We start from the raw sequence: 8425 nt of genomic DNA on the forward strand, positions 1-8425 counted from the left end.
GAGTCAGAAACATCGATGAGAGAGAAACATCAATCAGCTGTCTCCTGCATACCTCCACTGGGCATGTGCCCGAAACCAAGGTACATGCCCTTGACCGGAATCGAACCTGGGACCCTTAAGTCCACAGGCCGACGCTCTATCCACTGAGCCAAACCGGTTTCGGCAAGAATTTTATTTTAATTGAAACATGTTTCTGTCAAACCCATGCACTTACATCATTTGAGGTCTAAACATGAGAGAAACATGCAAGGTAAGCAGCACTCCTCTTTCCCCATGGACTGTGCCACGCCTCTGAAGTCACCTGGTTTAACAGCTGCCTTGCGTTTTGAGACTTGCTGTAGCTGAGGGGTTCAGAAGGAGGACGCTGGTCTCAGATTCCAGTTCTGCCACTGCCACCTGTGTGGCATTAGTCAGGGTCCCTGAGCTCTTACGCCTTAGTCTCCGCATCTGTAACGTCGTGGTAGGAATAGGATCTGCCTTGTAGGTTCTTAAAAGGATTAAATGAATCAAAATACACAGAGGCTTAGAACAGTGCCTAGAGTAGTAAATGCTTCAAAGATATTGACCATATTATTTCTTATGGCTGCTGATCAGATGCCTTTGTTCTAGGACACAGTAACTTGTGTTGATATAGTTTCAGAAAAAAACTTCCCTTTTGCCCTTTAGTTTCTGACCAGAGTCCTTAAAAGCTTCCTCTTATTCCACGACACGATTCCACTTAAGCCCAGTTAACAGAACACTGTGCATACCCCCCCCCCCCCCCCCCCCCCCACCCCGCTGCTGGCTCCCAGGGAGAGCTCAATTTTGAGAAAGTGTTTTAACCTCAGCAGCAGGCCTGGGAAGAATCGCTGTTGCCAGTGATGGCGAACCTTTTGAGCTCGGCGTGTCAGCATTTTGAAAAACCATAACTTAACTCTGGTGCCGTGTCACATATAGAAATTTTTTGATATTTGCAACCATAGTAAAACGAAGATGTATATTTTTGATATTTATTTTATATATTTAAATGCCATTTAACAAAGAAAAATCAACCAAAAAAATGAGTTCGCGTGTCAGAGTTGTCATAGGTTCGCCATCACTGTCCTAAGCTGAATAAAATGTATAAACTCATGTGTTTACATCGCTTGTTGTATTTTTTCCTAAAATACATGAAATGAATACATAATTCTTCATATCACACCTGTAGGGCCATGAACCCACTCTCCGTTCTCCTGCACCGTATTTCAGAAAAACAGTTTCAATGTGTTGACTGTAGCGTCTTTCTTCCTTTGGGTGGTACAGAGGTTGAAATGACATCAGAAGTCCTGGCAAAATTCCTGATCATTTGCGTAGCGTTTTAGGTCCTGCGTTAGCAGACTTTAAAGTCCTTCTCCCAAACTACAGCCCCCTTGCTGGTATGTGCTTGGGTCATTTGGCTGATCCTGAGTTGTACAGCCAGTGAGTAGTTCAGGAAGAGAAGGTGATACTCAAAATTGTTTTCATCTTACAAATTGCCCCCTTTTCTGTAAGGCTTAGTGGCTCTCTGTCACGCCCATGCAACTATTCAACACGGTCGTCGTTACTAGCCCAGCCATAGACAGTAGGTGACTGTGACACTAAAGTGTGAATTTCATATAATTTGTATGTTTAGTGAACTATTAATCCTTTTGATTTCCCCTCCACCCCACTGCCCCAACCATATAAAAATGGTAAAAACCTTCTCCTTGGTTGCGGGCACATCCCCTTGTGCAGGAGGCAGCTGATCGATGTTTCTCTCTCATCGATGTTTCTAACTCTCTGTCCCTCTCCCTTCCTCTCTGTAAAAAATCAATAATAAAAAAAAATTTTTTTTTTAAAAAATAAAAATGGTAAAAACCTTCTTAGCTTGTAGGCCATAGAAGAACAGGTGGTATGCTGGATCTGGCCCATAGCTTGGTTTGCCAACCTCTGTTGTATAGATTAAGAGAAGCTGATTCAGTCTCCCCATTTTACAGAAGGCAAGTTGAGGTCCCTAGGAGAGTGCGGGGGAGGTGCCGAGGTTCCCGGCTCCCCATCCTGACTCTAGAAATGGCTAGTCAGGTTTTCTTTTCATTGCACTCTACTGCCCTCTGCTGTTTGCAGTGATAAGAGCATTTATTGGAAGAAGTGGACTCGTTACTGAAATGTTCCCATAGTCAGACAAGACTGATTTATAAAAAAAAGAAAAGTGCCATAGGAACAGAAAAACCATATAGTTACAGCAATGGAAACATTTTAAGCAGCAACATAAAATTGAAATAAATTGTTCGATAAAACTTGTATGAGAATTTAGAAACCTTTTTTTTTTGCGAGGGGGGAGGGTGTGTGGATTGAGCTCAGAATCATGTGTCTGTGACCTTAGAACTGGATTTTTGAGAAGCACTTTGTGCGGCCAAAAGGCTTCTACTGGAATCCCATTGTCTTAATGGTCAAAGTGGTTTATATTCTCAGTGATTTATTTATTTAATTTATTTATTTATTTTGCTTCCCCCTTTATTTAGACCTCATGGCCAGAATTGATGCCTTCGCCAATATTTGCTTGTGGGATCCCAATTTAAGTCATTAATGTTTTAGGATGATATTCCTGGGGCCTGTGAGCTAAAGGTCCTTTGGTCTTGTAGCTCTATATGGGTTACTGCTTAAGGAGAAGGAAACACATGTTCATAAACTCCTTTATATTGTGAAATCAATACATTTTTATAAAACAATTGTTATTTACGAAGACGGAAGTCACAGACGATACCACCTACCACAGCCAGCCCTTAGCTAGTTTCCAGGACTCTCTCCATGTTGGTTCACGCCATACTGTTACTTTGGAAACTCAAATACGTCCAGAGGTCAGGCTGGTATGGAAATGAGAGGCTGGGAAGTGGTAGGGACTGGGGTGAACTAAAGCAGAAATACACCTTATCATGACGCATTACACGTACACACGTGTGCTTGTGTGTGCAGCTCTCCCCGAAGCAGTGCAGTGTCTACAGCCCGATACGTGATATTCTGAGCCCTCCCTTTTTTCTAAAGGGCATTGGGGCCTTTTCCTCCTCCTGGTTAGAGCCACGTGGGAATGGGGGCTGAGTGTTGCCAGATTTCTGGTTGTTCAAGAGAAGTTTCAAATATCTTTTTTAAATGCAAACTACTCAGACTTTTATATATTGGCTCATTTAACAACAACAACAACCACATGCTAGGTCACACACATCCGTGCACTACTCGATGCATGTATCACCTGTTTGCAATGTCTGGTGTAGACTGTTGGAGTTTTTTTTGTAACTTAACCTGTGTTCTGAACGCTTTTTCATGCTAGTAAATGACGCTTCAACACAGCCTTTCTGTCCTGTCGTAGGACCAGCCCGTGATGTTCTGCCGTGTGGCTCATCCGTGCACACCGCCAGGACTTGTGAACACGTCGGTTGTTGCCGAGGTTTTATAAGCAGAGGAAATTTAGCATGAATCAACCCCTCCTTCACCCCCACCCCACCTGGAGGGCTGGGGTGCACAGGAGGGAGGGGCCTTTTTTCTAACTTAATTCTAAGACTCCTGTTTCATGTAGTCAGAACAGCACTTAGCACAGGCTAGGATTTTGTCAATGTGGATAATAGATGGTGTGCTTTAGCCCGCACTCGTAAATTGCACATCAAAGTATAAAATCTTATTAAGTTATTGGTGACTTCAAAGGCTAACAGTTTTTCCTTTGGGCAGTATTTATGGCTTTGTAAAAGGACTGGCATCTGTTCCAAAGCGTAATTGGAATGAGCATTTCCCAATGTCTCTCTGCTTTTGAAAATGCCTAGAGTGATTCCAAACAGGGCTTCTCAGTCTTGGCCCTGTTGACAGTTTGGGCCGGATGACACTGTTGTGGGACTGTCCTGCGCACTGTAGGTTGCTTAGCAGCATCCCTGGTTCCTGCCCGTGAGATGCCAGCAGCACACCCTGTCCACAGAACCCCCCAAAATGCCTCCAGACATTGCCACGTATCTCCTGGGGGCACAGACACCCCTCCACTCCACATTGAGAACTACTGATCTAATGTACCACACTTCTGAATTTTAGCTCTGACAAAATTCTGATGGCTTCACATTAATCTTTGAAACTCTTCAATATTTACATTTAATTTTGTCTCACTTTTTTCTTGAACATAATATTATATAATTAATAGCACATCTTTGTACCCTAAAAGATGGCAACTATTAGGAAGTGGCTGTTCCTTCAGATTTGTTTAATGTATATCATCACATGGATGATGATAATTATTTTGTGGTAGAATGGGATCATGCTAAGCTTTTTGCTTCTTTCAACTTTGCGATATTTCTTTGGCTTCTTTCTATGTTAGTGTATATAGTTCTAATTGTCAGTAGTATATAGATTGTGCGTGAATGTGACAAGTGTTAGGGGTCAGAGCTGAATTTTGGGAGATACTCCTTGGGGAAGAAACCTGGCTTTATGAAGTAATGTGAATGCAGATGTTTTAAATGGATACACCGATTTGTTTTCTTCACGTAATTTAACTTTTATATATCTACATTTTTGCTAACTTTCTGATGTCCAATGCTGTAGGCATTTTGGCCAGCCTAGTATTTAACATGTTTCTCTAGATGGCCTCATACAAAACCAGAATAACTTCCAGGAGCCTATCTATTCATCTTCACTGGAGTCATACGATTGCGGTAATTTTTCTTTATTTACGTTTTTCTGTGTTAGCGTATATTTTCAAAGATGTTGAAGGTCATTCCCGTTGCAGCATGCATCAGCATGGCAGTCCTGTTGTGGCCCAGGAACATCCCATCGTGGCTGGGCACAGTGTGTTGATGGACGTTTGGGTTGTTGCCACCTTTGGGCTCTTGCCAACTATGTTGCTCTGAACATTGGTGTCCAAGGGTTTGATTGCGTCCCTGTTGTGGGTACATACCTGGGAGTGGACCTTCATGAAATGTACAGGAATTGTCTGTCTGTTTGCTGCCTGAATTTCTCTGCTTTATACATAAAGTGCAAGGTTTCTTTCATCTTCTAAGAACTACTCTTTGCCCCTTGAGGGCCATATTGCCCGTGTTGGGAATACGGACTGGGGTGAGAGCAGTGGAGATGGCGGTCAGTGGAGGGGTTGGTATAGTTTGGAAGTGGCGTGCAGAGGCCTGGCTGAAAAGTTGGCGAAGTTGAGGCAGGAGGAATTGGAACGGCTTTGGGCAGCCTGGTGAGTGTGTGTAGCATTAACTGAAAGGGGTTGGGCAGGTACAAGGTCTGTCACAAATCGGGCAGGTGGCACTCAGGGGTGGACATCGGCTCTGGCTTTTTCAGGGCTAGCTTTCAGGGACCTGTGGGTTGCTAAATGACTCAGGCACTGCCCCTCTGTCAATGGCATGAAGCAAGCGGTTCTAGATGCTTGGGGGCTTGGGGGGTGTCTACCCTCCACTGCCGGGTGGAGAGTGAAGCTTGCTTGTCTCCATGGAAACCAGTGTTCTCCCATCACCCTTATACTTGTCGGGTCCAAGTGTTCTGTTTAAAAAAACACTTAAAACATGTTTCTTGCCGTAGCCAGTTTGGCCCCTTGGATAGAGCATCAGCCTGCGGACTAAAGGGTCCTGGGTTGGATTCCGGTCAAGGCACATGCCCGGGTTGTGGGTTCAGTCCCCAGGAGGGGGCGTGCAGGAGGTAGCCAATCAATGATTCTCTCTCAGCATTGATGTTTCGATCTTCCTCTTCCTTTCTCTCTAGAATCAATAAAAAATGTATTTAAAAAACATGTTTCTTAAACCCGAATACTGAAACTTTATTATCAAAGGAAACTTCATATGTCTGTGAAATTAAAGGCTTGTTCAAGTTATTTATTTTTACTTCACACTTGCACCTATGCACACACACACACAGAATTATATTGATTGATTTTAAAGAGAGGAGGAGAGAGAAGCATTGATTGTTGGTCCACGCATTTTTGCATCCACTGATTGCTTGTATGTGCCCCAATACTGAAACTTTATTATCAAAGGAAAATTTATATGTCTGTGAAATTAAAGGCTTGTTCCAGTTATTTTTATTTCACACTTGCACCTATGCACACACACAGAGAATTATATTGATTGATTTTAGAGAGAGAGAGAAGCATTGATTGTTGGTTCACGCATTTTTGCATCCACTGATTGCTTGTATGTGCCCTGAGCAGGGATCGAACTTGCAACCTTGGTGTATTGGGACGATGTAAGCCCCTGACCTGCCCGGCTAGGGCCACACAGAATTATAAAGCTCATGGCTTTACCTGTGTTGTTGCTAAAATCCTCTGCATGATCACAAGTGGGGCAGGGCTCCGTTAGGCCACCGCCCGGCCTCTCCCTACTTTGTTAACTCAACCTGTTAGGGAACCATGGATTCACGTGGTGGAGGTCTCTTGTGACAGTACCTTGGCGTGGGATTTTGTTCCTGTTCCCTTTAGGGTTAGGCTTCTTTTTTTAAAAAAATATATTTTATTGATTTTTTTACAGAGAGGAAGGGAGAGGGATAGAGAGTTAGAAACATCGATGAGAGAGAAACATCGATCAGCTGCCTCCTGCACACCCCTTCCTGGGGATGTGCCCGCAACCAAGGTACATGCCCTTGACCGGAATCGAACTCGGGACCCCTCAGTCCGCAGGCCATCGCTTCTATTCACTGAGCCAAACCGGTTAGGGCTAGGGTTAGGCTTCTTGGCAAAGTTCCCCACAGTCCTCAGGAGCGCTTTGACAGTGTGCTAAGCGAGCCCCTCTCTGCTAGGCCGGCTTGTTCATTCGTTTCAGAGCAGCGGTCGGTCGCCAACCGGGGGTCCGTGGGTTCTGAGGGGTCCGCAAGGTCCAAAAGGTGGCGACGGCTGTGTCAGAGAGCACAGCTCGAAAAGCCTGGTCTGTAGCCCTCGTGGGGAGGGCATTCTACTGATCCTATCAGCCACCGGAAGTCTCTTGGAAGCGGGGGGCACATAAGTGAGTGGATTACTGAAAAACAAAACCAAAGAAACACCCCGACACTAAAGGTTTTATTGGAAATATTGAAATCTTTTAAAATGTCTTTAACGTCATTTATTCCTGTTGGTTTAGGTAACAAGCACTTTATTTCTGCTTGTTATCCTAGCAGTGGTGAGAGGAGCAGGGTTAGTACCAGTGATAACAACAGCCCTCAGAATGCTGGGCCAGGTATTCGTTCGTTCTTACAGTAAAACTGATTGGATTCAGTATTCAAAAGAGCTGAGTCCTCACAATGGTTTCGAATGTTTCTTGAGCACTCGCTCAGCCCAGGTGACCTGCTCCCTACCTCTGCTCCGCATTTCCGGGGGAGGCGAAGGATTCCCAGAGACACGGCTGCGGTCCCCGTGTGGGCGATCAGTTCAGCACTTGTTGGCATTTGAGGCCAAGATAGTTCTTCCTCAGGGACGCTGTCCTGTGTCCTGTAGGATGTTAGCCGTATCCCTGGTCTCTACCTCCTAAGGTGCCTGGAGCACCTTGTCTCCTGGTCTGACAACTAAAAACATCCGCAGACACTGCCCTGTGTGCCCTGGAGGAGAACTGCTGGTTTGGATGATTGAAACCGAAGCCCCAGAGGTGAATGGGAAATAGGAACTTCTACTACACTCAGAGCAGGCGATGCCCAGAGTAGTACTTAACAGATGCCAGACAGCTGTCCAGATGACTGACTGACTTGGTCCTTACAACTTGATGAGTGTAGGGACTTTCACCTTCCCTTTGTAGGGCGTTGTTAGTCTTCCTCTTGGTTGCTGCCAGGAAAGGAGATTCAGAGACGAGGTAACGTACCCAAAGTCACACAGCAAGTCAGCGCAGAGCTGGGACTTGCACTCAGTCTGGCTTCCAGTCCATGCCTGAGTCCATTTCTCTCTGCATCTAGAGTCTCTCCCACTGTCTTACGTTCAGTGCAGCGTTGGCAGGGCCTGGCGCTGGAGATGAGGTGACCTCAGGTGTACTGGTGTATCCGTTACTGATGCTCACTCTGAGCGTGCCCATTTGGCAGGTGAGGAAATGGAGGCAAGCACCCATGTAAAGGGGGGGTAGTTGACCAGTGTCTCATCACTCCCTCGGGGCTGCATTTAGCTCCCGTCAGCATTGCCCCTGTGACGTGGGAGTCCCGAGCTCTCCTGAGGGGTCCAGTTGGCCTTTGGCAGATGCAGTAGCTGTGAGGCCCACCCCTGCGTCTCCCACAAACAGGTGACATGCCATCTGCAAGCCTGGCTCTGGTCTCTGCGCCTGGCCCATGCTGGGGTCTCCGCTTTAAATTGCTATTTATTTTGAGATTTTTCACACCGAAAGCTCATGGCTTTACCTGCGTTGTTGCTAAAATCCTCTGCATGATTACAAGTGGGGCAGGGCTCCGTTAGGCCACTGCCCGGCCTCTCCTTACTTTTTTAACTCAACCTGTTGGGGAACTGTGGATTCACGTGGTGGAGGTCTCTTGTGACAGT

General features: G+C 45.6%; 1 protein-coding gene across 22 annotated transcripts in view; it reads left to right on the forward strand.

The window, feature by feature from the left end:
* The window catches only part of ZMYND8 (zinc finger, MYND-type containing 8), a 111089-nt gene that overhangs the window by 66244 nt on the left and 36420 nt on the right, over nt 1-8425 (forward strand). The gene's annotated exons all lie outside the window — the stretch shown is intronic.

The sequence above is a fragment of the Myotis davidii genome, unplaced genomic scaffold, assembly GCF_000327345.1.
Source record: "Myotis davidii unplaced genomic scaffold, ASM32734v1 scaffold827, whole genome shotgun sequence".
NCBI lineage: Eukaryota > Metazoa > Chordata > Mammalia > Chiroptera > Vespertilionidae > Myotis > Myotis davidii.